This window comes from Pinus tabuliformis, chromosome 8, assembly GCF_031772625.1.
Source record: "Pinus tabuliformis cultivar Carrire ecotype Pingquan chromosome 8, CPIR1, whole genome shotgun sequence".
Lineage (NCBI taxonomy): Eukaryota > Viridiplantae > Streptophyta > Pinopsida > Pinales > Pinaceae > Pinus > Pinus tabuliformis.
In genome coordinates this window covers 1,196,719,490-1,196,747,001 of record NC_142294.1, presented here as the reverse complement: position 1 = coordinate 1,196,747,001, position 27,512 = coordinate 1,196,719,490, and the positions used below count along the sequence as shown (strand labels likewise).

Here is a 27,512-nt window from a genome sequence, read left to right as displayed (position 1 = left end):
TTTCATGATAAGTAAACTAAAATACTCAATTACCAAATGATAAGGCATACCTTTATGTTTGGGAGGCCCACCTTCAAACATACAATCATGATAGATGGGTGAGGAACCACATGGCCGTCTCAGGTGGCGGATAAATGGCACAACGAGCTAGTTGGTCGCTGCAAGGGGCTACTGGCTGACAGTTGAGGACCATCATGGAGAAAAAATTTCTCCTAGGGATATCACCCACAAAATGGTGGGTAACAGAGGCCCAATCATAGGATACATGGCATCATCACCCAACTCCACATGTAGTCCTCCCTCTTTCTCTTGAAACCTGCTAAACATATTTTTTGTAATGTACTCTTCAGATTAATTTCCCAAAGGACATAGTAGCCTATTTAACCCCATAGGCTATAGTCATTTAAAAAGAAGAACATGATTATTTAATGTTACTTAGGTAACATCAAATAATAATACTTAAATTTAGGGCAAATGGAGGGAAGCTTGCTAGTCACTCAAAAATTGAAATTAGGAGAGAAAATCCCCAAAGAGAATCTATAAAACGGAGAGAGGAGATTCATTATAACCATCATGTTGAAATTTGATTGCAAGTTGAATTTCTAATCTTGATAATTACTTGTGAAAATATTATTGTTCTTTTTAGCCTTTCCTTATTCTTCATCAAGCAATTATACTTTGGTAATTTAACCATTCAAGTACAAGAAAATAGAGATCACAGTGCGCAAGAGACAAGAGACAATTTTTACCCTGGGAAAACCCAGTAATCATTTCCTTATAGAATTATTGCCAACAAGAGAGATATCCAAGTCATAAACAAATTGACCAGTATAGAAGCAAGTCACCCAAGTGCCAAGTCAGCCCTTTGTTGAGATTTGTAGCTTGGGAGGTACTCCAAACCCTAGGCTAGAGGGTTTTGGAGGAATGGGCTTCACAAATATGACTTGTGGGCATAGAACCGAAGAAGGGGGTTTTGTACCCAAAGATGTGGGGCTAAAACCATGAGGGTTATAATTGATTTGACTTATGGAGATGAATGAGGACCCTAAAAGGAACTAGGGGCCACAAAAATCATCAAGATCAGAGGTCTACAAAGAGATAGATTAATTTTTATGTGTTAGAGCGTGGTTATGATGGCAAAAGTGACAAGTCGGCCTAGTTGGAGTGCCCTTAAGGGCTAATGTCACAGTCTACAAAGAGATAGATTAATTTTTATGTGTTAGAGCGTGGTTATGATGGCAAAAGTGACAAGTCGGCCTAGTTGGAGTGCCCTTAAGGGCTAATGTCACACCACACAAGAGCATATAAATTAGAGGTTCATTGATGCTATTTGGCACATCCAAGGTGCAACACATCATAAAAAATATCTCTGAAATTTGCACAAGCCTGAGGCAGCAAAACGAAGTCAAGAAAGAGGAGTTTAGGGAATCTTCTTGAGACGGTTTTGGTGTAGGTTACTCTGTTGACTAGGCCGCAAACTTTAGAGGAGAAGGTGAGTTATTTTGTGCATTCATTATGGTGGTTCTTTGTTTGAAACAAGGCCGCATGTACCTGTGGTAATTGCAATGGGTAGTTTCTCTATTGGAGAGGGTCGAGAGGCCTAGGGGGAAACATAAACGTAGGCAACAATTAAAGAAGGGGCAACGCAAATAATAAAAGGAGAACGCAGTCCTTAAGGGAGGTTTTGGAGCACATTTTTAGGGTTGTTCTTGTGCCCTAACCAAACCTCAAATTTGCACAAAACCCAAGGACAAGAGGACCAACAGTGCGTTGGAGAGCAAGGTATGTGTATCCTCTTGTTGTGGTGATTTGTTGCTAGTGGATGTAGTGTCCAGGTTGGACAGAATTGGAAGGTCATGCTAAGGCTATACAGAGGGGAGCAAGTGGATGATCTTAGTAGCCCTAGATCAGTTGACAAGGAGGACTTTGGCAGTTGTAAGAAGGGTGAAGACTTGTAAGCTCAAGACTGATCCTTGAAGGACAAAGGAAGGAGGTCAAGGGAGTAGATTACATCAGCCCAAGTTCAATGTTGGAGGACTTTTGACAGTGATAGGTGGCAGCCCTCCATGCCCTAGTGTGTCTTCATCAGGCAGCGCAGGAAGGCACTAGTCGGAAGAAGTCCCTAAGAGTTGTGTTCTTTAAGGACTAAGGAGCAGCTAGTGGGCAAGAAGTCCAAAAAAAGTTGAGTCGCAACAGTGGGCAGTTGAGAGTTGTTCACAAACGGAGTTGTGAACAACTCGGCAGGAGTCTCAATGTGTTGATGCGTTGAAGGACTAATGATAAGCTAGAGAGCAGTTGGAGTCGTGTTTAGTGACGTAATGGAGTGGTTCATTGATAAATGCAGAGAGGTGTTGTTGCAAATCGGGGCCAAAGGTCCAGGCAGATGTGTTCAAGGTACATGCACTGAAAGGGCTGTGTGTGGCCACCATCAGCAAGTAGGTCAGATTGTATCTTGCTCGGACAGATTGGTTGTCATAGTTGTTGACACCAAGTCTAAGTTATTGTCTTATATCAGTGGATGTATGAGGGCCATTATCCCTAATACAGAAGCCCTAGGCTGCCATATTATCAGTTTGTTAATATAACGAAGTTGGGTCATTGAAATTGTAAAAAGTTTTCTATATTTGTGCACGTGTTGATTTACTGCTATTTATTGTTCCGCTGTGCAAAGTAGTTTGTTGTGATACTTGTATTGGGTGCATCAATGATTGTAAGATTCTAACCTAGACTCCAATATCATGGAAAAACAACACCCTCGACCAAGCAACAACTGTCGACAGTAAGTTTGTCACAAGTTTGTCCATAAGATTGCCACATAATTGTCCTTGATAATGGTCTGAATTTATCCTCTGATCCAGCGTTTGTATGCCATAGAAACAGCATTAGGAACTTGCATAATCACATAAGAATGGTGTCTTAGAAGGCTTCAATTTCCACAGATGAATAGCTCCAAATTTCACAGAAAAATAGGTCTGAATTCCGCAGAAGAATAGCTCTGAATTCCTCTACTACATATGAGATACGAATTGCTTGCCAAATGATGGAGTATTAACGTCAACATATAGTGGTTCCCTCGTTCGAAAAGGTGCCTCTAAAGGTTGAGCCAATTTCTCTTATGGAGAGTCGACATGGTCAACATGGAGATATAAAAACATACTTTTAAAAATTCAATTTTATTTCTTTTAAAATGTCCAAATGGGACATGAAAAAAACAATTTTCTTTTGACTCAAATAAATTCTTTTTGACTCTTTACAACATGATAAAAATATACATTTTGAAGACCGAAACTAGTTACAATTTCAACACATCATGGTTGGTTATTCTTCTTGAATTTGGGGGTTGAGACTCTTGGAGGGTTTTCAGACCCCTTTTTTGTAATTGGTTTCGGTGGTGAAAGATTTCCACCTAGCCAATCCTTCTACCTTTCTAGTTACAAGACCAAATTCTGATTGAAAGATCATCTTTCTGAGGCAAAGCAAAGGCTGGAATCTTAATTTTTTAGGGAACAAAGATTGGACTAATCATTATGAGGCAACAAGTCATCTCCTAAGGCAAGCGAAGGCTAGAATCTCAATTTTTAGAGGCAGCAAGGTTGGACTAATCATTATGAGATAGCAAGTCATCTTCTGAGGCAAGAGAGGACTGGAACCTTAGTTGTTTGTGGCAACAAGGGTTGGAATCAAACCCTTTAAGGCAACGGACCATTGTTCTGAGGCAACAAAAGTGTGGGACTCATCACTTAGGGGCAGCGAGGGTTGAAGGAAAGGCAATTGTTGAGCTATTTGTGGCAGCGAGGAGCTAAAAGGGGCAGTGAAGGGCTGGCATCTACTCCCCTGCGGTTGCGAAGGGTTGAAAGGACTAACCTACAAAAGCAGCAAGGGGTAGAGACCACCTTTTAAGGTAGTGAAGGGCTAAATCTAACTTCTTGTGGTAGCTGTGAGTCAATTTCTACCATCCTGTAGCAGCGGACTGACTTCTTGAGGTAGCTAAGGGTCAAGAGTATTCTTTTGGGGCTGTGGGTGACCCAAGGGGCTGCAAACAAGAGGACGCAGGGGATTATTAAGGGCACAAGTTAGCATTAAGGATTACTAATAGGGTTTTTTGGCAACAAGGGGGCAGCTACAGCCTGTAGACTATAAACCATTGTTTGACTTGGCATCCCTGTTGGGAGATTGTTGACCTTGGAACTCTGTTAATTACTTGTTGATTCAGCCCTATTTTATAATGGTTGCTTGTGGAATCTATTGTTGCTAGGGTTCTTTCCTAAACTATTTGTGTATTTAATAAAGAGCGCCATTGTTTCATAGATTGATGAACATTGCATTATTGTTATGAAGTACAATTCTTTCATGATTTATTGAAAACCCTAGTTCAAAATTGCACCCTAATGATAATCTCCCCAAGAGGGATATTACAGTGGTATCTGAGTTGTGTATCCTATTAGCCTGTGAGCACATGATTTCTAGATACCTCAGGAGGATAAAGAAAACATTATAGTCAGGAAAACAAAGGGTACCAACAATTCAGTGATAGCAGACAGGGAAGATCAGCCACAAAAATTAACCCCTCAAACATCTTGGGGGAGCTAAAAAGAGGGCAGCATGAATTATTTCTCTCGGAGGGGAGAATAATGTGTAACTCTTGCATGTCTTTAAAGACTATAACAAAAACTTCAAAAAGGTGATAGAGCAGGTTGGAGCATGGGAATTATCAGAGGTAGCGAAGGGAAAAAGGAATCGCAGATCTATAGATGAATAGCTCCATGTAGCTAAGTCCTTACAAGACTTTGGTACCATTATGTACGAGAATAGGCTAATAGAAGAAGGCTCTAGTCCTCCTAGAGAAAATAGGCCCAACAAAGGTTATGAGCAGCAAGAAAATGCTCGTCTTTCTTATGGTAGGCACTGTAAAATGGCGGTGCGTAAACAAGCACCCTTGTGTGATGCAGCCATAGCTATTGGAGTACCTTCTGCGATTATGCCTTCTCTTATTCAAAGGACTAACAAGGAGGTTTATCTTGATGTAGCAATGAAAGGAGTGGACATTCCTACGGAGGAGGATGTAGGTATGGAAGTGCATTTTTTGATCATGCATTTTTTTATCAAATGGGCCATGCAATAAAACTTGTGGTTAACTCTAGAATGAGCTTCTAGACATAAGCTTTTGCCTAGGCGATATCAAGTCTGGTATTCAAGATCAGGTTAACACAGTGGCAATGAGGATGATGATGGGTTGTCTTTCCCATTGAGCTATTCTCAATTACTTGAAAGATATCCACACACTAAGAAGAATCATCTAGTAAAGATTTTGCAACAATAGTTGTTGAAAAGCTTTGTAGTCTCTTTAGGCATGCCTGATGCAAAGATTCTGGTCGGAGCTGATGTTCCAACACCTCTAGAATCAGGTGCTTTCTCCCTTCTAGAATTTGAGAGGGGAAGGGATGCAAGACAGTTGTGTCAAAGTGAAATTTACCTCCACTGGCCACATTGGCAAGCAAATCAAGTTCATGGCCTGAGTTTGAGAGAAATTGGAGATGGTTTTGCAAAGTATCATCATGCTCCATCTGTTCGTGCAACATGTTATGCCATAACAAAGCCATCTACCCTGTTATAAAAAATACAGATTATCAAGAAGTTGAGGGGATATCAAAATGTAGTTTACTTTGCGATATTTGACCTAACTGGACAGTATGGAATCATTGGTTCTGATGATCGCCTTGTCAAAATCTGGTCCATGGAAATTGGCTTTTGCTTGTCTAATTGTCGTGGACATGAGGTTGATGTTACTAATTTGGCATTGAGCGCAAACAATGCCTCAGTGGCATCAACTTCAAATGATTGCGTCGTTTGATATTGGTGTTTTCCAGATGGTTTACCAATATCTATGTTGTGTGGTCATACTAGAGTTGTAACTGACATTGCTTTCTATCCTCGGTCAGGTTGTGAGCACCATCTTTTATCGTCATTTGATGATGGAACATGTTGGATATGGGATGCTCGAGACTTCCATATCAATCCATGAGTCTAATGTCCAAATCCAGAAGAAAATACTGCAGATGCAAAACTTAATGGTGCAAAGGTCAATGACCCTGCTAAGTTTCCCGGACAGCGAGAAAATTGGATACTTTGTTATGCATTCAATGTTAATGGAACTATTTTAATTACTGGTAGTTCAGACACAATAGCAAAGGTCTGGAGTGCTTGCAGGAGGAGTGATAAGGATGTTAATCAACCTAATCATGAGCCAAATATTCTAGCGGGTCATGAAAATGATGTCAACTAAGTACAGTTTAGTGGTTCTGCAATCCTAGCTAGATCATTTTCAACTGACAGCACAAAGGAAGAAAGTTTCGCAAAGTTCAAAAATTCATGGTTTACTCATGGCAATATTGGTACTTTCTCTTGAGATGGTAGTGTTATAATTTGGATTCGCCGATCATGTAGATACTATGGCAGGGAAGGTCATTGGGCAAGAGCATATCACTTAAGCTTTTGGCCCCACCTATGCCTCCTCAACCACCCCAAGGAGGACCACAACAGAGATTATGTCCTACCGCACGATGTTAGTTTTTTATGGTTGGGTAGCATCGGACAGGTGTTCTAGTCTCGACTTTGGTCAGAGAGGCTTAGAAACACTAGAACTCCAGAACCTAGAAAAAGTTTTAGGAAAAAACACCTAAAGATGGCTCAATTACGTTAATTAGTTAATTAAGTCTAACTTAGTAGAAGTGATTAATTAACCGGAATTAATTGAGAAAGGTGAGATTTCTCTAGAAACTCACATGGATTGACTTAGAAATTATCTGAGTCATTGATGAGGATTTAACCATGGTCTTTGGTGAGCCAACAAGAGATTATAAGAAGAGGTCGATGTGGTTGGAGCATCACACACTAGAGACCGATTTTCCTTGGCAGATCAAGCTATCCAACAGCGATAGTTGAGCAGGGAAGAGGAGATCGAGCCAGAGGGGAAGCAGTGTCAATGAGGGGCAGAGACAGTGATTCCGGAGGAGATTCTAGTTCCAGAGAGACAGCGGCGAGTGACAAAAGTATTCCACAACAAAAGTTGTGTAGATGCTTTAGTGAGCAATTCGATTTAGCTGAGAGGGAGGTCGATTCAGCTTTTAGAGGTTGAGAAAGTCTTCCAGAGGTCCAGAGAGTCACTTCCAACAGCAAAGACAAGCCGAACGGCTTGATTAGAGAGGGATTCCATCCACACGTGCAATAGGCGATGTAGGGACTGTGCAGACAGCTTGCGCAAGGGTTTGGACAGCCAGTTTTCTTAGGCAAGTATGTGCCAGGATTGCTTGTGGAGAGAGAGAATTTTATCTCTATTATTTTTGTCAGATATTCGCTAATTGGATAGTCAGTTGGGCATCCACAAATTATACTTAGATTATTTCATTGTTGCATAATAATAAAACCCTCATTTGTTGCACCAGTTTTCCCACATTGGGTTTTTCAGGAGGCATCTGTCGAGAAATAACGGTGTCAATTTTATTGTGTTTTTGCTATCATTTTCTCAATTTCTAGTTTATTTTCACAATGTTTTTATTTGTGAAGAATTGCAGTGTGATTTATGCATTGTTTGTCATTGCAGATAAACTGCATAATTTAATCAATTAGAAGAATAAATTTCCAGTTGTTGCAATTTATGGAAAATTTCACACACGAGGTGTAAACAGGATTGTGTGGAGTTTGGATAATCATTTTGTACTTCTTGTAATAATGGGTTGCAAGATATGTGTGGGGAATGCAGTTGATGGCAACCTAGTCCATTCTTTAACAAGTCACACTAAATCGACATATGTACTGGATGTACATCCTTTCAATCCAAGAATGGCTATGAGTGCTAGATATGATGGGAAAACAATTATTTGGGATATAAGTGAGGGTGTTCCTATTCACATCTATGAGACTAGACATTTCAAGTTTGTAGGACATCTATTGTATGCTAAGACAAAGTTGGCCAAATATACATTATACAGAACAAGGAGAGTCCCAAAGAGATGCAAAATATGACCAGCTCTTTCTAGGGGATTACGTCCTCTTTGTTCAAGATGTACATGGGAACGTTCTAGGTCGGGGGACTCGACTACCACCATATCGACGAAACATTCAGGATCTTCTTTGTGATGCAAATATGATTCCTCATCCTGATCCATACCAAAGCAGGTATCAACAGCGATGCTTGGGGGTCTTGGGGATTGACTAGAAGCCTCCTTGTGTAAGACTAGTTGTGGGCACAATTGAAGATGGTATTTATCAATGTGGAAAAAGTCGAAGTCGGGATTAAATCGGCAAGGGTCCAAAAGTTGAAAAAGTCGTTAAAGTCGGGAGTTTTTCTAAAAAGTCAGCAAAAAGTCGGCAAAATTTAAAAAAAAATACAAAAATATTCATTTTTTAAAAAATCTGGACTTTTTCAATAAAATCCCGATTTTTTCAAACAAAAAAAAATCATTAAAAAAATACCACGATTTTTTGGAAAAAATCCCGATTTAATCTCGACTTTTTCGACTGGGAAAAAATCGGCCGATTTAATCGGCCAGCCAAAAAAATCAAAAATCGGGATTTAATCCCGATTTTTTGCCGACTTTTTCCACACTGGTATTTATGCTATTTAAGATGATATTCTTGGACAGTTACCTACTTTCCATATCTAAGGGGATAGGGATAGGCGGTTGGAGCAACCAACAAAACTGGAAGATGTTATGAACTGGGAGCAAGGAAATGATGCACAGAGTGATGATTCTGGATCGGAGTATAATATCACTAATGAATGTACAAATGAAGGCAAGTAAGGAAACATGAATGTGAGTTCCTTAGAGGAGACAAAACGCAGCGTGAATGAGGTTGAGAACAACAAAGATGAAGACAACAGCAAGATACATTTCGCGGGCCAAAAAGGAAGAAACGCAAGGCAGAGGGTGCAATGCTCACATCTTCTAGAAGATGTGTCAAGAATAAATATGCAGAAGAGAGGGATGGAACTCAAAGCAGGATAAAAAATTACAAATATTCGAGACATAACAAGTCTATGAAGAAAAAAATTGTATCTGAAAAATCATCAAGACCTCAAAGGCTTGCTGCACAGAATGCATTGAACTTATTTTTCCGCGTAAGTGCAAGCTCTTCAAGAGACGAGGATTGTAGTGCAACTGACAATGAATCTCAAGGAAGTGGATACTCACATGCAGAAGAAAATACACTACGTAGTGAATCCCAAAGATCTTTGAGCGGTAAAAAAAGATCTCCTTGAGGAAGGGACATCTTAAAATGGTCGTGTGCCTTGAAAGATTGAACAACACAATAAAAACTAAATTACAGAGCATAAAAAATTCAACAATAATGCACAGCTCTTACACACCAACTCAATCTTATTTCATTAACATAGGCATATATTTATACATGAGGAGAGGTATTGAGATTTTGTTAACTCCACAAATTTCCCAATCAATACCTCCACAAATCACTCCATAATTCTCTCAACAATCATCCATAAATCTCTCACCTGTCGTTCCACTAATTTCTCCATAAATCTCTCACTAAAAACAACAACTTTAATTATTGAATATTTGACAAATGATCCATTATTCCATCATGCCTATGACTAAACAATTTGAACATGTAGAGTGTCACCAACATGAAGAATCTAACAAACCTGAAGACTTTAACAAGCAACAAAGATATAGAAAAATTGGATTGAAGTTTCAACATCGTGATTTTAATTATGAAGTTCAAGGAAAGGCAAGCTCCACTTATGTAGAGGTCCCTTATAAGGATGAAAAACAAGAAGATGCCCCTCCTGGCATAGAACTCAATAGAGATGACTTGGGGTCTTCTCAGGTTGAAGTTAACCCAAGTGACACCAAGAACGACACCACACAAAAAGTTGCATTACATCCCCGAAATGTAGGAAAGAAAGCTTGTATTGTATTTGGGTCTCCACAAAATCAAGATGGGCAAGCAAATTCCTTATTTAAAGCATCCTCATTGGACCTAAGGTGTGAGGAGCACAATTCAAGTTACTAACGAGGTGCCTACCAACGATCATGCTACAATTTGAACATGTAAAGTGTCACCAACATGAAGAATCTAACAAACCTGAAGACTTTAACAAGCAATAAAGATATAGAAAAATTAGATTGAAGTTTCAACATCGTGATTTTAATTATGAAGTTCAAGGAAAGGCAAGCTCCCCTTATGTAGAGGTCCCTTATAAGGATGAAAAACAAGAAGATGCCCCTCCTGGCATAGAACTCAGTAGAGATGACTTGGGGTCTTCTGAGGTTGAAGTTAACCCAAGTGACACCAAGAACGACACCACACAAAAGGTTGCACTACATCCCCGAAATGTAGGAAAGAAAGTTTGTATTGTATTTGGGTCTCCACAAAATCAAGATGGGCAAGCAAATTCCTTATTTAAAGCATCCTCATTGGACCTAAGGTGTGAGGAGCACATTCAAGTTACTAACGAGGTGCCTACCAACGATCATGCTACATCCGAGAGATTGACAAAATTACTTAGCAACATTGAACACACCCAAGGCACATCACTAATTTCTTTGGTTGTCGTTGTTATAGAATGTTAGGCCCCTATACTACTAGTGTAACCCCTTATTGTTATTAGTACAACCCACTTATTATATTGATGTACCCATGTAGTGCCCATATTGTTACTATTGTGCCCCATAGAAGCCCACTATTGTTATTATTGTGCCCTTATATTATTATTGTTATGTCGGCTCTGATTATGTTATGACCCCTTAGACTCCTATATATAGAAAGGAGGTCTTTTCATTTGTATCATCCAAGAATTGTTCATTTATGTAATGTAAAGGAGGTTGCCCCCTCGAAGAGGCTGAATTCTAAGGCTTTGATCTCTCTTTTCTATCTTTTCTTGAGCTGGTTTCATAACATAGAAAATGAGTCACCATGTATAGTAGAAGAAAAGGTTGTGCCCTTGGTCAAAACTAAATCCAATGAGGCAACAATTGAGCCAATGATTTCCATTGGCAGAGAAATCAATAAAGATAACTTGGGGTCTTTTCAATTTGAAGACAATGCAAATCACACCAACAAGGATGCCACGTGGGAAGGAGAACAAAACTTTCAACACCAAAATCTGCAATTGCTTAGGACAAGCAATGTCAACAAGGGGGGGTGTTAAATTATGGTATGTTCTATGCTTAGAGCAATTTACTTCTTTTTATTATTAATATCCACAAATTAGCAATCACATGTACATTAAGTAAAGTGCAGATAGAACATTAAACGATCGACAGAAAACAAGCCAAGACAAGAGACACAAGATGTGGCGGCTAGCCAGGGACAAACCCCAATATGGGGAAACCCTTTGATCAAATCTTCTTTTATCTTCAATAATTCAGCAGAGAGAAATAGTACATAAATCTGATTTACATCAGTAGCAACAAACCCTAGATCAGCCCTCAACTAGGGCAGACAATATCTTGCAAACCGACCGTCGGATCGACTTGATTCCTTCACCAAAAAATGCGGCCTTCTGAGGAGAGTCAATTCCACCTACAGCGCAGTTTTGAGAGAGAGAAAGATGGTCAACGCTGGTCAAACTTCCGATCTGCAGTTGCAGCCCTAAATTCTACATCCTTCCTTCCACACGTGTGAGAGAAGAGTCCCTTTCTGCGCAGTAGGAGAAGAGCCTCTTTTTTGCGCAGGGGAGAGAGAGAAAGATGTGATGAGATGAGTGTGTCCAAATGAAGAAAAGACCTCATGTATTTATATACAAATGTTGATGATGAATAGATGCGACTGTTGGGCTTTTGAGCCTACATGAGTTGTTGGTCGGCTTGATAATTATTCCATAATCAAAATAAATTCATATCTCCATAAATACTTCCAGATGATCTTTAGATCAATCCTACACCTCTCGACGAGAGGAATCTAATAAAAATATTATCAGCCATGAATAAGATGACCCACATGGAGTTTGGCCCTAGTTTCCAATTTTAACACTCCCTCTCAACTAGGGAGAACTCCATCTGCAATTCGTCTGTCGGTCGCTACTATTCATCCATCAAATGCACTGCCCTGTATAGCTTGACCCCTGCTCTGCTCTGCTCTATTCTACCTGCTCTTCTCTGTTCTGTTCTGCCCTGTTCTGATTTGCTTTGCTCTGCGTTGTTCTGCTCTGCTCTGCTTTGTCCAAATTATGAAGAAGAAGAAATGATCAAGGATGTATCATACCATCCTCCACTGACTCAAAGTCAGTCTCAGAGTGTGTACCACTGGTCCCAGACCAGTCCTCAACCAACCCGAAGTCAGTGTCATAGTGGGTACAACTCCTACCACTGGTCCGAGACCAATATCATTGATCCCAGATCAATGAAGGTCATCCTAGCATAGGGAGTACAGTAGATACAGTGCATAGGGAGTACAGTAGATACAGTGATGCGTCCATCGGTACTACTATGGTCCCTATCCTCATTTCCCTGCTCATTGATCAGATGAGAGGTACTTCCCATGAGTTCCAAACTGCATGAGGATGCCTCAACAGGATAACTAATCAATCCTATCCACAAGAGAGCAAATCATCCATCCCACAAGAGAGCGAATCATCTTGTCCACAGGAGAGCAAATCATCCTATCCACAGGAGAGCGAATCATCCTGTCCCACAAGAGAGCGAATCATCTTGTCCATGATCGCCATGGAGAACACATCATCCAGGCCTCACAGGAGAACTAATCATCTTGCTACACAATCGTCATGGAGAACACATCATCCAGACCTCATAGGAGAACTAATCATCCTGCTACATATTCGCCATGGGGTGTCATAGGGAAAGTTTTGATTATTTTACCCTATACACGTACACCACCAGGGGATGGTGAGTCACCCTGTGGTCATATGTTGCTCCAAGAAGTACCCCGCGCCCCCCCCCAGAGCTCCCAAAGCTCAATACATCATACAGGACCCTCATAAGAGGGTATTTGAACGACACCAAGTCGTTCTTGGAAAGTCAGGAATTTGACCTTCCCTAGGGGCTTTGTCAAAATGTCGGCGACCTATTCATCTGTACTGATATGTTGGAGCCTTATTGCTCCTCGCTGCACCATATCTCGGATATAGTGGTACCTGATATCGATATGCTTGAAGCGATCATGAAATACGGGATTCTCTGACAAACGAATCCCACTCTAATTGTCACATAGGATCACGGTGGTATCCAATGTAAATCCAAACAGCTCACTAAAGAGCTTTCAAAACCAAACTGCCTCTCAGGAGGCCATGCTAGCAGCAATATGCTCTGCTTCGACGGTGCTCAAAGCCACCGGCTTCTGCTTCCTGCTCATCCAGGATATCGATGCAGATCCCAAGGAGAAACAGCACCCGGAAGTGCTCTTATGGTCCACCACATTGCCTGCCCAATCAGCATCAGTGTATCCAAGTAGTCTCACATCTCTGGCAATGTATCTTAAGTCATTGTGCCACGAAGATATCTTAACAAATTCTTGGCACCAATCCAATGTATGTGGTGAGGTTCAACCATATGTTGACTTAATGTGTTGACTGCAAAGCATATATCTGGACGGGAGTTCACTAAGAACATTAATGCTCCGACGAGTTGTTGATACTCGGTGGCATTTCGTAAAACAGGTCCAGCAGCACTACCGCTTAACTTTTTGAAGTCAAGCTCCATCAAGGTAGTTACGGGCTTGCAGTCCACCATACCGAATCTTTCCAATATCTTCACCACATATTTTCCTTGAGATAGGAAAATTTCCCTTGGCTTCTACCAAACTTCAAGTCCTAGGAAATAGTGCATCAGTCCTAGGTCCTTCATTTCAAATTCAGAAGCCAACTCCCTCTTACATTTGTGAATGAGAGGATCTGCACCTGTTAGAAAGAGGTCGTCAACATACAGCACCAGTATGAGAGGTTTGTCATCTTCAACCTTAAAGTAAAGGTTAGGATCGGCTTCACTCCTAGTGAATCCCAGCTTCATCAAGTAGTTGTCGATCCTCTCATACCATGCTCGGGGTGCTTGCTTTAGCCCATAGAGAGCCTTCTTCAACCTGCATACATGAGATTTTCGATCATAAATCTCAAATCCTCTGGGTTGCTCCATGTAGACCTCTTCTTTGATCGAACCATGCAAGAACACGGTCTTGACATCCATCTGATGTAGGTTCCATCCTTGTGAAGCTACAAGGGCTATGATCAAGCAAATGGTGGTATATCTGGAAACAAGTGCAAATATCTCGTCACAGTCTATACCTTCCTTCTGGGAGAAGCCATGAGCGACAAAACGAGCCTTATACTTTTCCATATTTCCATCTGCTGCATGCTTTATCTTGTAAAGCCATTTAGAAGTGACAATTGTCTTGTCCTGGGGTCTGGGAACTACTTCCCAGACATCATTCTTCATAATAGACTCATATTCTTCGGTCATAGCATCCTTCCATACTTGATGTTTGACGGCATATGAATGATGAAGGCTCATTTTGTATGATCGTGCTCATGATGGTCAGGTATCCCTGATACCTGTTAGGTTTCTTACTTTCACGGAAGATTCCTCAAGGTGCAGTGTGTCCTTCAGCATCATCGAGTAGCCCCCTGAGCCAAGAGGGCCTCTTCCTAGAAGAGGAAGGCTCAGGTGGATCAATAGGATCCATGGGTTCATCCACATCAAGCATCCGGCTACATAGATTCTATATCCCTTAGTATTTTCACCATAGCCCACGAAGATTCCTTTCTTTCCAAATGCACCCAATTTATTCCTTTTCTCTTTCGGCACATGATAATATACAAGGCTTCCAAAAATTCTAAAATGAGATACGTCAGGTTTCTTACCGGTGAACATTTCTTCAGGAGTCTTGGAACCCAATGCTTGATGAGGGCATCGGTTTTGTACATATACGGTAGTGTTTGCAGCTTCGGCCCATAGAAACTTCGGAAGTCTTTGATCATGGAGCATGGCACAAACAACTTCCACAATCGTACGGTTCTTCCTTTCCGCCACACCATTCTGTTCAGAAGTATATGGTGTAGTAGTCTCCCTCTTAATGCCAGCCTCTTTACAAAAGTCATGAAACTCGTTAGATTCATATTCAGTCCCATTATCAGTCCTTAAGATCTTGATCTTCTTTTCAATTTGATTCTTGATCAAGGCTTGAGATGTGTCACAAGACATGACACCTAGCGGACTTCCTCTGCCTAATATAATGAATCAACTCGAAACCCAAGAGTGAAGGCATCTTTAATATTGTTTTTCCACGTACGTACCTTGCCATCGCTAAAAGCCACCTTGTAGCCTTTGTCTTCCACTGCCAAAATGGACACCAGGTTCTTTTTGAGGTCAGGTACATATAATGCATCCTGTAAGTGGATTGTATTACCTTGATTCAATTTAAGAGAGACATTGTACACCTTTTACAGGATATTTCATATTATCTCCAAGGACAATTTCCAGGTTGGTTTCTTCCTCTATCAAATTATGGAGAACTTCTTTGTAACCAGTGAAGTGCCTTGAGGCACCACTATCAATAAGTCAAATTCCCAGCAAGTCCGAAGGAGTCGAGGCAGATAGAGCAGCTGGTAGATAATATTCATCCTGCTTATTGTCAACAGTGTTAGATTCATATCTGGAATTTCTAGCCTTCTTGAATGATTATCCTCTTCCTTGATTTCCAGCACTCCTTTTACCTCTGCTATTAGATTTGCCATTCCTTTGATTGCCATGAGAGGGATTTTGATCATCGTCCCGGTGTGAGTCCCTTCTATCAGGGCACTCCCTTGCATAGTGACCTGCTTTATCGCAAATGTAACATCGTCCTTTTCTTCCACCCTTAGGTCCAGCCTTTCTTTTTGATTTAGTCCCGGAATTATTTCTTTTCTTAGCATGAGAAGAAAAGGCAGCAGGAGGACCTTTAGGCATGGGCATTTCTTGCTCTTCTATCCTTGTTTCTTATTGAATGCACCTTGCCATTAATTCCTCAAAACCAGGAATTTCGTTATTGTTGAGAAGAGTAGTCCTGAACACGTACCATTCGGATGATAATCCTCTAAGGGTTGAGAGCGCCATTTCCCTATCAGTAATAATTTCTCCAATAGATAGGAGATCGTTCTTGATCTCGGTGATTCTTAAGAAATATGCTTGCATGCTCTCATCTTTGCCCTTCTTAATTTCCTTCAACTTATTTCTAAGAAACAAAACTTGATTTGCATCATTAACTTTAAATAAACTCACCAGTCTATGACTCTATCGTAGATTTCCTTGGAGGTGTTCAGGTCGGAGATGTAAGCCACTAAGCGCTTGTCGATAGAGTCCCGGATGATCTTCGTTGTTTTGACTTCACCGGTTTTCCATTTGTTCCTGGCAACAGTGGGTGCATTAGATGGAGGCTCAACAATATTGCCTCTCACATGGTCCAACACTGCTTGATCTTCTAAGGTTAGATCGAGAGACATCTTCCATCCGTGATAGTCAGACTTCTCACGAAGCTTGTCTTCGGCAGGGAAGAGTGTTGAGGACCTCATATTTCTTTTAGGATAGCCTTGCCAATCTTCTCTTCGGTGATTGCTCTTGCTCTTGCTCGGGCTTTGTCTTCACCTTAGCTCTGATACCATGTTAAATTATGGTATGTTCTATGTTTAGAGCAGTTTACTTCTTTTTATTATTATTATCCACGATTAGCAATCACATGTACATTAAGTAAAGTGCAGATAGAACATTAAACGATCGACAGAAAACAAGCCAAGACAAGAGACACAAGATGTGGCGGCTAGCCAGGGACAGACCCCAATATGGGGAAACCCTTTGATCAAATCTTCTTTTATCTTCAACAATTCAGCAGAGACAAATAGTACATAAATCTTATTTACATCAGCAGCAGTAAACCCTAGATCAGCCCTCAACTAGGGCAGACAATATCTTGCAAACCGACCATTGGATCGGCTTGATTCCTTCACCAAAAAATGCGGCCTTCTGAAGAGAGTTAGTTCCAGCTACAGCGCAGTTCTAAGAGAGAAAAAGATGGTCAACGCTGGTCAGCTTTCCAATCTACAGTTGCAACCCTAAATTATGCGTCCTTCCTTCCACATGTGTGAGAGAAGAGTCCCTTTCTGCGCAATAGGAGAAGAGCCTCTTTTCTGCGCAGGAGAGAGAGAGAGATGTGACGAGATGAGTGTGTCCAAATGAGGAAAAGACCTGTATTTATATAGAAATGTTGATGATGAATAGGTGCGCCTGTTGGGCTGCTAAGCCTACATGAGTTGCTGCTTGGCTTGATAATTATTCCATGATCAAAATGAATTCATATCTCCATAAATACTTATTGGAATAGGATGATCTTTAGATCAATCCTACACCTCTCGACGAAAGGGATCTAATAAAAATATTATCAACCATGAATAAGATGACCCGCATGGAGTTTGGCCCTAGTTGCCAATTTTAACAGTAGGTTATAATGTCCTCTTCAAATCAAATTCCCAAGGAAGGACGTAGTAGCCTATTTAACCCTGTATGCTATTTAAAAGGGGAAAATCATTATTTAATGTTACTTAGGTTACATTCGATAATAATAGTTAAATCTGGGGCAAATGGAGGGAAACTTCCTAGTCGCTCAAAAATTGAAATTAGGAGGGAAAAGGCCCAAAGAGAATATATAAAAGGGAGAGAGGAGATTCATTATGATCATCTTGATGGTTATACTTCTTGAATTTGGGTTGCGGATCTTGGAGGGTTTTAAGACCCCTTTTTTTCAGATTGGTTTCGGTGGTGAAAGAATCTACCCTAGCCAATCCTTCTACCTTTCTAGCTACATGACTGAATTTTGATTAGAGTATCACCTTTCTAAGGCAAACCAAAGGTTGGAATCTTAATTTCAAAGGCTGCGAGGACTAGTCTAATCATTCTAAGGCAAACGAATGTTGGAATTTCAGTTTTCTGAGGCAGCAAGGCTAGACTAATCATTCTAAGAAAGTGACTCATTTTTTGAGGCAAGTGAGAGTTAGAATCTTAGTTGTCTATGGCAGCAAGGGCTGGAATCAACCCCTTTAAGGCAGTAGACCATTTTTTTGTGGCGGCAAAAGGGTGGGACTCATCACTGAGGGGCAGCGAGGGCTGAAAAAAAAGGCAATTGTTGAGATATTTGTGGCAGCAAATAACTACAATGGAGGGTTGGCATCTACTCTCTGTCGTTGTGAAGCGCTAAAGGGACTAACCTACAAATGTAGCAAGGCCTAGAGACCACCTTCTAACGCAGTGAAGGGTTAAATCTAACTTGTGGTAACAGTGGGCCGATTTCTACCTTCCTATGGCAACGAACTAACTCCCTAAGGGAGTTGAGGGTTGTTGATTTGGGGTCGCATCAGATGTGCTCTAGCCACGAAAATTGGTGGAGAGGCTAAGGCACATGAGATCTCCAATACCCAGAAAGGGTTTGGGCAGATTCTAAACAGTTTGGGAGATATTAAAATAATTAATATTTTTAATGGTGTCCCTAAGTCTAAACTTAGAGAAAATAAAATATTAATGTGTATTAATATAAAACTGTGTTAGAATGGTCTGGAAGTCATGGATCAAGCCAGATCTAATCTTAGTAGTTGATTAGGAACTTAATCTCGGTCGTTGATTTGTCAACGAGAAAAGTATAAGAGGAGACTTGAGGGTCACTTGGAGAACACATTGAGAGAGACCAGTCAATTCAATTTCTGGAGCAAGGTTAGCTAAGGATATCAAGTTGAGTGGATTTACTAATGCAGATTGGGCAAGAAGTTCAGTGGATCGGAAAAGTACCTCTGGGTATTGTTTCAACATTGGATCATGAATGACCTCTTGGTGCAGTAGGAAACAGAAGTTCGTGACTTTGAGCTCATCTGAGGCAGAATATATGGCAGCAAGCACAGCTTCGTGTGAGGCCATATGGCTTAGAAAACTGTTGGTGAACCTATTCAGAAGAAATATGGAGGCGACCAGGATCATGTGTGATAATCAGAGTTGCATCAAACTCTCTGAGAATCCAGTGTTTCATGATAAGTCAAAGCATATTGATATCCGGTGTCACTTTGTCAGACACTGTGTCCAACGAGGAGCTATACAGTTGAGCTACACTCCTACAGGAGAACAGGTGGCAGATATCCTCACCAAGGCCCTTGGAAAGTCAAAATTTGACTACTTCAGGGAAAAGATGGGGATGGTAAAGAACCCATTTCAAAAGTAGAAATGAGTGTGAATGAAGAGGGAGTCGTAGTGCAGATGCAGTGTTGGGAGAAAGGACCAGCAGCAGCACAGATGCAGAGTGAGTTGCAGTGCAGATGCAGTGTTGGGAGAAAGGACCAGCAACAGCACAGATGCAGAGGGAGTTGTCGTACAGATGCAACAGTGGCAGTAGCAAAGTCATGTGTAGCAATGCAGGATGCAGCAGTGCAGAGGATGTTGGGCAGGGAGGCTTAGCATCAGCATAGGGACCGATGTCGGATGATAAGAGTGATACTCAGTGAGGAGTATTACTAGAGCACAGTCCTCGCTAAGAGGGAGTGTTGATTTGGGGTAGCATTGGATGTGCTCTAGCCACGAAAATTGGTGGGGAGGCTAAAGCACATGAGATCTCCAATACCCATAAAGGGTTTGCGCAGATTCTAAACAGTTTGGGAGATATTAAAATAATTAATATTTTTAATGGTGTCCCTAAGTCTAAACTTAGGGAAAATAAAATAATAATGTGTATTAATATAAAATTGTGTTAGAATGGTCCAAAAGTCATGGATCAAGCCAGATCTAATCTTGGTCATTGATTAGGAACTTAATCTCGGTCGTTGATTTGTCAACGAGAAAAGTATAAGAGGAGGCTTGAGGGTCACTTGGAGAACACACTGAGGGAGACCAGTCAGTTCAATTTTTGAAGCGGAGTTACCTAAGAAATTGAACCAGTGGTCTGGAGGCAGCAAGTACGGAACAGAGAGACGGAAGATCAAACACAGAGGCAAAAAAAGCAGACGCAAGGCCAGAGGGAGCCACGCAGAGGCAGTAGAGACTGCGCAGAGTCAGCAAGGCCTGCATCATCCACGCAGAGGCTGCAAGAGTGACGCAGAAGGCCAGAGAGGCTGCGCAGAGTTTCAACAGGCTAACGCAGAGGGTTTCAGGTCATGCAGAGGTCAATAGGGCTGACACTAGGTTCAGAAGAAGTACTGGAAAATTTGTCTATCTATGGGTAAGCCAATTTGGCACCCTGTTGTACTAGAAAATTGTTGAATAATAAAATCCTCCCTTGTTGCACCGGTTTTCCCACATTGGGTTTTTCCGGGGACATTAGTCCAAAATAACTGTGTCAATGTGTTGATTCTTGTGCATATGTTTGTTTCTGTATTACAGAGTGATATCTGCAACAGTATTTATTTTAATGTTTATTGAAGTAATTTCATGAATAACTTATGGTGAAATAAGTAGGAAAAGTAAATCAGTTGTTACAGTGATAGAATTTTCACAAGGGTTAAGAGACTATTTTTATGGGGTTGCGGGTGACCCAAGGGGCCACAAACAAGAGGATGCACATGATTATTAAGGACACGAGTTAGCATTAAGGATTGTTGATAGGTTTTTTTGGCAGCAAGGGGGTAGCTACAGTCTGTAGCCTAGACACCATTGTTTGACTTGACATCCATTTTGGGAGATTGTTGACCTTCTAAGGTTGTTAATTACTTGATTCAGCGCTATTTTATAATGGTCACTTATGGAATCTATTGTTCGTTGGGTTATTTCCTAAACTGTTTGTGTATGAAATAATGAACACCATTGTTTCTTAGATTGATGAATATTGCATTGATGTTATGAAGTACAATTCTTTCATGATTTATTGAAAACCCTAGTTCAAAATTGCACTCTAAGGGTAATCTTCCCAAGAGGGAAATTACATTTTTGTCATATGGCATGTCTGAAAACTCCAGTGTCCACATAGCATCCAACCCCTAAAACTGTCTTTGTGGAACGACATGGCACCATGGCAAAGGTAGTATCAAGCCTCCCAATCAACTCATTAACACATGAAGCTTCTACACTTGCTACAAACTCTTGTTGTTGCTACTTGCCCTTCCCCTTCTTCCTCTGAGGACATTGAGAACCATAGTGATTGTGTCTGTCACACTTGAAGCACTAGATATGAATCAAGTCTTTCTTCCCCTAACATGAAAAATCCTATTCTTCCTCCTTGCTCCTTTGACCCCTCCCTAGTCCTTTCCTACCTATTCTCCCCACCTTCACGATGAGAAATGGGTCTGGTAAATCATCCTCTTCCTTGTAACTAGTTGAGACTTGTTGTAGTCTCATCCAATCTCCAATGAGAGCATCCAACAACTACTTGAAGTTAAATAACATCTCCTGACCATAGAAATCTTCGAAAAAAAATTGCCACAATGTATTAAAGCCATCCAAAGAAATTTAAACTAGCTCATTATCCTCAACTATGTCCCCAATTGCAATAACCTGATCTCTCGACTCTACTATCTTCACACCACTATATTTGTTTTGGTGATGTGGGTAGTGATGAGTTTGTTTCTGAAGAGCATCTTACTAGATCATTCACATTCTATAATAAGCTTCCCAAGACATCATACATATCTTTGGTAGTCTTCTTCTAGGTGATATGAGGGATTAGAAGATCCTTCATTGAATCCAACAGGATTTCCTTCGTGTTTACTGCTTTCCTATTATGTTCTACCAAATATTTGGAATTTTTAGGTGATGCAACCACCTTCCACAAGTTATCATAACGCTGCCATTTCTATGAGTTTCTACAATCACAAATTCCATAGCACAAAGTTGGAGGATCCCTCCAACAAGCGACACTAACGTATTGAGAATGGCCATTATTACAACTCCACTAAAAAAACTTCAATCTCAACTCGCTGGATCAACTTGGGTTTCACAACACATAACCCTCCTCAAATCCATGTCTCAATCACCAACACGAATCTACTTCAGTCACTAAGGTTTGGACATACTACCCAATGAAACTCGTCAACAACTCTCTACTCCCAATAGCATGCCTCTCCATAAATAGTGGAAGATTTCAAAAATTGCACTTTGATACCTTATTTTACTTTCTAAACGATGGTAAACAAATTCTACACTCTAAAAGAATTCCTACAAGATTTTGTACAATGCAATACTTAAAGCTACTCAAAACTACACTTTGTAACTAATGCTAGAACCAATAAACACATAACATAGAAAACATATAATGGAAACACAACAAAATTAACTATCAAAACGTGTTACTTATTTTCGTTACTTCTACAAATTAAAATATGCTACAAGAAAACAGTGAATCGCTAACTACTTAACTAAAAACTAAATGAAATAATCCTATATCCCTACCTTCACTTGTATAAACTGAGAAGAAGTGTAGGTACAATGAATATGGACACATGCACACTAGAACCTCGACTAAGGATGATTTGAGGCATGCAAACATGCACTATTGGAATCATGATTGTCGTTACACCAAAACCTACAAGTGTTAGTAAACAGACGAATCGCCAAAGTTAACAGATCCCCGAGAGGTGATTAGGCACATGTCACGAAACACACAAGGAGCGTTGGATTATCTAATGCCGAACAATCTCCCCCCCAGCGTAGGCTAAGGGTGTTTTCAACTCGAGACCTTTGGCTCTAATAACATTTGTTGGAATCACAATTGTCGTTACATCAAAACCTGCAGGTGCTAGTAAACAAACACATCGCCAGAGTTAACAGATCCCCGAGAGGCGGTTAAGCACATGTCACGAAATACACAGGGAGTGTTAAATTATCCAATGCCCAACATGCACCCTACCCACTAGACTACATATGCCTAAGTAAACTTAGATTTAACCTAAAAAATAGAAATCGTTTCATAAAATTAAAGCTAACGCATGCAATTGCATGTGCCCCCTTTTGCTAAATTAAGAAACAAAATGCAAATTGTTTGACGCATGCAAGCTACATGCAAACCACTGAGGACAACATTATGCCTTCCTATCAATTGCTAGCACATTCATGCATGCATGCATGCGCCCTTAATACTAGAAGCCTATAAAAGTATCAGTGCATGCTCTAGTCTACTTTATTGTTGTGACCTAATCTATAGACCTCTAGTTGTTAAAATTGGAAACTAGGGCCAAACTCCATGTGGGTCATCTTATCAATGGCAGTTGATATTTTTCTTGGATCCCTCTCATAAAGAGGTGTAGGACTGATCTAAAGATCATCTGATTCCGATAAATATTCATGGAGATATGAATTTATTTGTGTTATGGGATAATTCGTCAAGGTCGGCCAGCAACCAAATAAACCCCACATGTGCTCAACGTTTTAGTATAAATAGAGGTGCCTTGAAAGTCATTTGGACACACTCACTTGGGATCTCTTCCTCTCTACTTGTCTTTGGGTTTTGGTAGGAGGAGAGATCCTAAAGGACAACGCTGCCCTAATGGAGAAAGGCTCTACGCTGCCCTAATGCAGAAGCCCTAACACACTTAGTCAAAGAAGGATCTACGCAGTCTTAGGAGGAGACATCTCTACGCAGTCAAGAAGGGTTCTATACACTGTCTTAATGGAGATAAGATGCCCTAGCCGCAGTCCAACCTACGAGCTCAAGTTGTTGTTCAAGTGTGCCCTAATCCGCTCAAGGGCTAATGTTGCCCTATACACAATCCTAATGGGAGGTAGATCTTGCTTTACCTTAGCCGCAGTAAGGAAGAGTCTTAACCATAGGCAAGTGAGAGATTTGACCGCAGTTAAAGGAGAGCTCTAGCAGCGTTAAGGAGGAGATATATCCACAATCTTGAAGGTGCCCTAGCCGCAGTCTAAGGAGGGTTAACGAGCAGCAAGTAAAGGCCCTAATCCGCAGTCTAATCAAGGATAACTAGCCGTTGTTTTATCTACAATACGCAGCCCTAATCAACAACACAAGACCTATGTGTGTTGTAGGTGACAGCATGGAAATATATGTGTTGTCGGTGACAGCATGTTAAATAAAATAGTTACAAGGCATGAGTTAAGGATTGGGAATTCGATGTCATAAAGAAGAAGCAAGGCATTGTAGAAGTCTGCTCTCTAGGCCAAGTTTGCTAGGCAGTAGGCCTAGTTTAGGAGTACAAGGTCAGAACCTTCATCTGAGTTTTGGATGGATAGTTTATGTGGGAAACTATCTTCAGTATGATTGTGTTGTATGTTATCTAGTGAACACATGACAATGACATCGCAAGTCTGATGTATGGCATGTCAGATATATATACATGTTGTAGTAAATGCAAGACAGTCTTGTGGAAGGCAGAGACAGCCTTCCCTTAGAGGACAATTGCAGACAAATCTAGGCAAACATTGTGACTGTTAGTTGACTGCACTTAGGGTTTGTTGAAGGAGTCAAGCTGCTCTACTAGGTTGTAAGCCATAGCAAGCAGCTAACACTGGTGAGTGTAAATGATTGCAGCATATTGGATGCAATGATGGATGCAGCATGATGAGTGCAGCATTGGGTGCAGATCGGTGATGAGAGCAGCGCAGTGATTGGGAGCAACACAGTGACAGGTGCAGTAGTATGAAGTGTACAGCATGGTCATTAAGTCCAGCACTATGATGATGGGTGCAGCATGGTGCAGCACGGTGAGGTGCAGCATGATGACGAGATGCAGCATGATGATAGGTGAAGGAGTCACCTTGGAGAATCAGTTGAAGCAGCACTATGATGATGGGTGCAGCATGGTGCAGCATGGTGGGGTGCAGCATGGTGCAACACGGTGAGGTGCAGCATGATGACGAGATGCAGCGTGATGATAGGTGAAGGAGTCACCTTGGAGAATCAGTTGAAGCAACTTGTCTTCAACTAATCTCATGTATCATCTTCTTAGAGATGATCTATGCTCTTATCTAGATAAGTCAAAGTGTTGACTTCTATTGTAAATGTACTATCTCTCTCTCTCTACTGAACTATTGAAGAACATATGAGAAGAATTGATCAAGGGTTTCCCCACATTGGGGTTTGTCCCTGGCTAGCGCCACATCTTGTGTCCTCTTGTCTTGGCTTGTCTTCTGCAATTTATGTTTATGTTCTATCTGCAGTTTACTTTAATGCTGATGTGATTGCTAATCTGGAAAAGATATTGAGCTAATTGTGAAAATTGAAATAAATTGCTCTAGGCATAGAACATACCTAAACTTAACATGGTATCAGAGCCAGGTTAAGACAAAGCCCAAGCAAGAGTGAAAGAGCAATCACCGAAGACAATTGGGAAAGGACAAAAGGATCAATGGATTCCTCATCCCTCTTCAAATTCACCAAGGGTGAAGTCGAAGCAAAGTATATTATCAGAATGGCACAGCGAAAGCTTCTAATGGCCTACCTACAGATCACTTCAATGGGATGTCTGGATTTGAGGGTGAAAGGTAAGGCAAATGCCTTGCTTACAATAAGTTTGGCCATTATGTGAAGGAGTGTCCAAATGGCAGGGACACATCTCTTGATGAAGATAACAATCATTCCAGGGACATCTTCAATGATCGGAGGAATGACAGATAATACAGGTCATCAAGGAAGCGACCGACTCTTCAAGGAAAGCAAGGAACCACAAGTATGAAGAATCAAATGTTATTTCTGATAAGATAAAGAAGCGTTATCTTGTATTGGCCCTCTGCTTTAGATTCTGTGGGAATCTCACTTATTCATTATAGTGCTTCAAGGCACTTCATTGGATAGAAGGGTGCTCTCTCGAATTTGGTAAGAAACAATCGTGGGATTATACTTGGAGCTGAAGCCACCTATCCCGGAAAGGGTGTAGGAAATGTTAACCCTCAATTGAATGAGGGTAACTCGATTCATTTACAGAATCTCTTTTATGTACCTAATTGCAAGAAGAACCTAGTGTCCATTTCGGCAATGGAAGTCAAAGGTTTCAAGGTGGCATTCATCGATGGAAAGATACGTGCTTGAAAATAGAATTTTCAAAGATGACTTTACTCATGGGTTCAGGGTTGGCAATTTGTACCAAGTTGCAGGATGGTCCATTGGGGACCATGTCAATTGACACATCTCATCTATAGCACCGGAGGTCTACTTATTGTGGGGCCCTACCCGATGTGAGTCAGATGGTGACAGGGATGCCTGAATTCAAAAGAGCATGAAGGTACATGTCTGAGATGTACTGAAGGAAAATCTTACAAGGGGACCATTCCCCTCATGTAGCAGGTCCACAGGTTTGGAACAACCCAAGGGGTTTGAGATTCATGATCAAGAATCTCATGTATGCAGGTGGCTTGAAGCAAAACACCCCGGCCTTAGTATGAGAGGATTGATAGATGCTTGATAAAGCTGAGATTCACTAGGAGTGAAGCTGATCCAAACCATTGCTCGAAGGTTGTGGATGATAGACCTCTAATAGGTGCAGACCCTCTCATTTGCAGAAGTAAGAGGGAGTTGGATTCCGGATGTGGAACGATTAACTGCAAGCCCATGACTACCTCAAGGATCTTAACTTTCAGAACTTGTATGATAGTGATACCAGACCAAATTTGGGAATTGCCTCTGAGTTTCATAAACTCATTCGCATTGATGTTCTTGGTGAACTTCCATCAGGATATATGTTTTGCATATAGCATGTTGGGCTCATATTTGGTTGAGCCTCATTGGATTGGTGCCAAGAATCATTTGAGATATCTTCCAGGCATAATCTCTCATGGATTGAGATACAATGCCAAAAATGTGAAGCTGCATGATTATTCTGCTGATTAGGCAGGCAGTGTGGAGGATCGCAAGAGCACTTCTAGGTGTTGGTTCTCTTTGGGTTTTGTTCAATATCCTGGATGAGCAGGAAGCAGAAGTCGGTTGCTAGAAGCGCCGTTGAGACCGAATACATAGCTACAAGTATGATCTCGTGTGAAGCTGCCTGGTTGTGGAAGCTCTTCAGCGAGCTATTTGTACACATGATGGATACCACCATGATCCTCTGTGACAACCATGGGGGGATTCGATTGTTGAGGAATCACGTATTCGATGATTGCTCCAGCAGATAGACATCAGATACTACCTTATCTAGGATATGGTACGTCGATGAGTGAGGAGGCTCCATCACACTGACACTGATGTACAGGTCGCAAACATTTTGTCATAGCCCCGGGGAAAGGTCAAATCTGTGACTTCCCGGAACGACTTGGAGTCGTTGAGAGACCTTCTTATAAGGGTCCTGCATGTTCCATGCATTGACCTCTGAGAGCTCTGGAGGGCTTGGGGTACTTACTGGAGCAACACACAAACTTAGGGTGACTCACCCTCCCCTAATGGTGCGTTGTGTACAGGGTGAATGGCTCAGCCTTCCCCTATGATACCCCGAGGCAACTTAGGGACATGATGATTAGTTCTCCTGTCGAGGCATCCTAGCCATGCAGTCTGGGACTCATGGGAAGTACCTCTCATCTGATCACTGCGCAGGGAAATGGGGTTAGAGACCATAGTAGTACTATCGATGGACGCATCATTTTATCTACCATACTCCCTATGCT

General features: G+C 41.1%; 1 protein-coding gene and 1 pseudogene across 4 annotated transcripts in view; one reads left to right on the top strand and one right to left on the bottom strand.

Annotated features, from left to right (window-relative positions):
- Positions 1-27,512, bottom strand: part of LOC149239668 (glycerol-3-phosphate acyltransferase 9-like) — a 366,346-nt gene that overhangs the window by 319,689 nt on the left and 19,145 nt on the right. The window lies entirely within an intron of this gene.
- LOC149239669 (uncharacterized) lies at positions 4,799-10,032 on the top strand (annotated as a pseudogene).